Source organism: Meleagris gallopavo, chromosome 5, assembly GCF_000146605.3.
Source record: "Meleagris gallopavo isolate NT-WF06-2002-E0010 breed Aviagen turkey brand Nicholas breeding stock chromosome 5, Turkey_5.1, whole genome shotgun sequence".
Taxonomy (NCBI): Eukaryota; Metazoa; Chordata; class Aves; order Galliformes; family Phasianidae; genus Meleagris; species Meleagris gallopavo.
Genome location: NC_015015.2, coordinates 32,950,613 through 32,955,737, shown reverse-complemented (window position 1 = coordinate 32,955,737; position 5,125 = coordinate 32,950,613). Strand labels below are relative to the sequence as shown.

The 5,125-nt window shown below is 34.0% G+C and overlaps 1 long non-coding RNA gene across 2 annotated transcripts in view; it reads right to left on the bottom strand.

Annotated features, from left to right (window-relative positions):
• The window catches only part of LOC116216677, a 203,279-nt gene that overhangs the window by 186,694 nt on the left and 11,460 nt on the right, over positions 1 to 5,125 (bottom strand). The gene's annotated exons all lie outside the window — the stretch shown is intronic.

Here is a 5,125-nt window from a genome sequence, read left to right as displayed (position 1 = left end):
TTTTTTTTTTCAAAAATAAACATTCAGTTTTATTATGTATTATTGAATAATTGAGAACCATGAAATGACAATCAATGACAAATTCAGATTGCACCAGTAAGGCTATTTGTGAAACTGAGCTCAAACCCCTGGTTGTGTACAGGAGATTATGAACTATTGATTTTACTACAGGATCATGTAATAAATTCTACTTGCAGCAGACAAGTCCTTCTCTCTCAGAACATGGGACAAATGATGTTCAGTCCGAGATTAGGAATAAAACCATTAACATTCTTCCCGTTTGTTTATTGTGTGACACCATGCCATGTTTGTTGAATATTTCTACACCCCTAAATTACTGAAGACAATTTCATTACTTTCTATAAGTGCTTTTCTGTGTGCTCATCAGAGTTTCATAATGGCATGAATGTCACTTTATCTTGATCAAGGTTTTGTGAGTTGAGTTTGTGATTCTGGCTCTATTTTAGAAAAGAGGAAAAATAAGATGATTTGATATTAAGGTCAAAAACATTTGTGATAATTTATTGAATTGTCCAAGAAGTTGTGGGGAAAGAGTGCTTATCTAGTGTCATAGCACTACAGATGTATAAAAAAAATTTTTTTATTAATTTTAATTTCAGCCATGGGTGAAAGTTTTATGTAAAAAATGACAATTTCATACTTATTAACAATATCTGAGATGGTTTTTTTAAAGGAGAGCTTTAATATCACACAGGAACTGCCATGTAAAGTTACCATACAAAAACAATGACTCAGGTAATTTTCCCATCTTTCTTCATCATTCAACCATGTCTTCCATGTCTTATGCCATCTTCTGCACAAAATAAATTTGCTTTTATTTTCTCTGGTGTCCCTAAATATATACTATACAGTTGCACAGCATTGAGTGAAGTAGGTGAAGCCATCCCATAGGCATGACTGACTATATGAATACAAATTATTCTAATTTCCTGGCTTATAGATTCTTGCAATCACCTCTCATTAAATTCTAAATGAGTTATCTTTATCCTGAGACAACCTTTCTGTCCTCTTAGCAATATTGATTCTCATCAATTTTGCTTTTTGATTTCTTTCCTTCCAACCTTCTCCTTAGTTTCTCATCTTAATTTACCTGTCAGACTATTTCGTTTCTCCCTCTAGATTCCAAGTCAGATTGAATCTTCCTCTGTAGTGCCTATGATTACATTGTCTTTCCCTGCAAACTATTATCCCCTTCCAATCTTTTTACACATTCTGTTTTGGTTTTCACTTTGTTTCACCAACTCCTCCAATGGTTCACAGTTTAGACACCTGACTCCCTTTTTCTAGTTTTATTATTTCTCCTGGACTCAAGTGCTATGATCCATCATTCCTCCCCTCTCCAAGTTCTAAGATCTAGCTTGAATGAGATAATTTATTTGTTTATGTTGTTCAGAAATAATAAAATAAGGTATTATATCCAATCATGAAAAGACTGACATGATTACGAATACATGAATATCTACTATGCTCTTCAGTCCAATGCCCAATATTGACTCTGTGTTAACAGAGAAGCTCATGCAAGGAAGCCTGACTTCTGTCATGTACTCTAAAGTTTGCATGCTCAGATCCGCTGTGAAAATGGCAGACCAACTTTGTGTAAAATAAGTGTGAGAGATGAAAGCAGTGATGGAATCAAGTCTCAGCATTATGAAGCTTATACTGAGCATAGACTGTTGTGTTCTGAAGGTTTGTCACTTGAACAAATTTGGGTATTTTAAGAAAATGAAAGAGCTTCCTAACAAAAAAAGAAAAAGCTGCCAAATCTCATTCATAAACATGTGAATTGTAGATTTTTTTGAGGAAAAGAGCAAAAAGTTTTATATGTTTATAAAATTTATATGTTGGTAAAATTAAAATGTAATATAAAAATTTAACATATTCTCATACAGGTGATAATAACAAAAGATTTCAACCAAATTGGTAGATTAATCTTGTAAGCAACATAATTAATCTGAAAAAGCAGGAAACAGGTGGTGATAAAACTTTTGCATTTAATATATATTTATGCATAGCACATGTGGTAACAATAGTCATCCAGAAAAAAAAAGTGGTCTTTGTACATTTGCTTTTCATCCACTCTCTGCCGATTTCCATTGTGAGCAGATGTGATATTACCTTGCTTTGTCTACTGCACTTCAAGTAATATTTTGGGTCACAAGAGTTGGGGATTGGTTTGAGTAGCAATAGGAATTTTTAGTAATGCCAATGTAATCTAATTTATTTCTTAAAAAAAAAAGTAAATAAATCTCTTTCTAAACACAGAAGGAAAAGAATAAGAGAGATTATCTTTGTATATGTTGCCATGCCTCAGTTAGCAACCAGAAGGAGAAGCTTCACTCATGCTTTATTCTTTCCTTGCAGATCATGTTCCTAGTGGGGTTTTTTTGGTTGTTGTTCTTGTTTTAAATTTTGCAACATTTCATTCTTTGTGATATTTTTTGCTTTTTTCCTGAGACACTTGCATTATAATCTCTTCACTCATCTACCTTAAGACACATTTTTGTTAAAAGCATTGAGAGGTTTCCTATGATTAAAAAAATCCTATAAAAAATAGAGACTCTATTTATAAATGATCTGTTTAAAGTCTTTAGACTATAGCCAGTTTCAGCGTAGAAATAAGAACTGAATCACTGATAGAGCTTTTTAAAAGTGGGACATTTTTAGATTAAAAAATTGAGTTTTCACAGTTAATTAGGAAGTCTAATCAATTCTTATTTAACTGGCTTGCTGCATATGGGTTACACACCTATATGTGCAAGATAAGAAAATGGCAATGGCAAGTTCCATACAAATGTGGAAAGGACAACTATCATTCTGGATAATAAATACAGTTAATGCTGATGAAAAATAATCATTTTTCATTACCACTGAATAGAACTATTAACCTCAATCACCTTCCATATTTTTGGTGACTTCTTTTCACATGAGAAAACTAATCTTTCCCTGAGAATACAGAAAAGAAGAAAAAAAAAAAAGGTAAGCAATGAAAGACTAAAAGAATTCAGGAAGTAGGCCAAAATAAACAATGTTCACTACTTAACGTTATTGCAAGACTTTGTCAGCCTGATTCAGTCCAGAGTCCTGAAACTATTCCCTGTGAACATATTTCTGTTAAAAAAAAAAAAAGATAGGGAAGAGAGAATGGAGTTATAACATGGCACTCTGTAGTCAGTTTATTTCACAAGTGTTGAAGGCTGGTTGAGAAAGTGGAAAATTTTTGAAGCTCTTGTCACATGCTCCAAATATGTCAAACAAATCTAGAACTAAAACTCCAAATGTGTATTTAGGGACAACACTACATAACAATAACTTTTTTTACACCTCTCTTGCAGCATGGTAGCAGTGACTGTATCCTGAATGCTCTTTCTTCATTTCTCACAAGCTACTAGGAAATATTCTTTTAGAATTAACTTCCATAGCAGTTTTTAATTCATTTTTACATTTCCGCTCAGCAGGACTACTACAGAAAAAATTTCCTGCAAAGCAAATCCACAAAACATGCCAGCAATATACAAAGCAAAAGGACTTTAAAATGATTCACTGTAGTACATGATAAAGATTAGACAAAAGAGATGAACAGTAATATGTGGATTCAACTGAATTTATCAAATATACTGTGCATTTTGTGTTCAGTTTAAATATTCTGCTATGTCAAATCATTGCTTAAAACAAACAACCAAACAAATAAACACACATACAAAAAACAGAAGTATTTATAGCAATATGAATTTCCTGAAAACAAGAAAAAATGAAACAGAAAGGATGCCGCTTCTTTACTTCTACAACCTGCACTGAGGAAATGCTTTGTACTTCCAGCAGCCTAGGGGAAAAAATACAATAAATTACAGCTCCAAATCCCAAATCCCTTCAAATAATGACTGTCAGTGTTTTCATTCAGCTTAATGGGAAACTGTACAAACAATCATATTATCTTCTTTCCTATGGCACATTCAGTTCCTTCTTGTTTCGTCACCTCTGTCAGCAGAGGATACTAACTTCTCCCTCTTTCCTCCAAACAAGATGTACTCCAACTGGAATATCTCAAGCTGCTGCTCACATGTGTTGGGAGCGTGTCTTGACATGGTGAGATTTCTTCCTTGTCCAGAGACAATTACAGGTGGAGAACATCCCCAGTTCTGGGGCTCTCAACTGGCCCAGGCATTCATGTTCGCTTGCACTTATCAAAAACAAGTTTCCTGCTCTTTAGAGGCCTAAGCCAAAAAGCTAATCACCAACACATGCATGGAAGTGGGAGCCATTAGTCTTAGAAAGTTAAGTCTCTGAATTATGACAGAAAAAAATTTGAAGTAGATGTTTACTGGAATTTTCAGGATCGTTATTCGGAATACAGCAGCTCTCTCACTGAAGTGGAGAGTGTGGCTGGATTAGCACTAGATTGAAACACTATCAAAACTTTTTAAAAGCTTGACTACTGGCACAAGTCACTGCAGCAGGTGAAGATGAACATATGCCTGGAGAGCACAGCTACTTCAGAGTCCCTGCACCCCTGCACCGACAACAGAGACAGAAGAAGCTCCAGAAGGTGATTCAGTTCACAACCTGCACAGGTACATATTCCTCATAACTGAGTGTGTAAGGAACCTCAAAAAGTTTGTATATAGGAGCCTTTGCTCCTATAAGTACTTCAGGCTTTAAGACACATGGGTCCATCTGGACCTAATAGATAAGATAATCCCTAGTTCCATGAATACAGAAAGTTTAGGGAGCAGGACAAACTCCTCCAGCACAAGTGTGGATAAGATACAGGATTTTGAATGAAAAAAAAAAAATAATGAAAAAGTAGCTTAAATTTGATGTAGATACCTGGGATCTTAATAATCCAAATGCTCCTGAAGTCACTGTCAATCCATTTTTGCTACACAGAAGATTCTAAATTACAAATTAATTACTTACAAGATAAAGGAAAAAAAGAGTATTTCTCCTCTTGTATTAGAGCATAGTAAGTTGTATATGGGTCATAGTACTCTAACAAAAATCAGGATTCTGCACATTTTTTGCACATAAACTAATCCATTATTTTTATTGAGCTCATTATGACACATTTCATTCACTTTTTTTTTCTTTTTTTTTTCTTTTTTTTTCT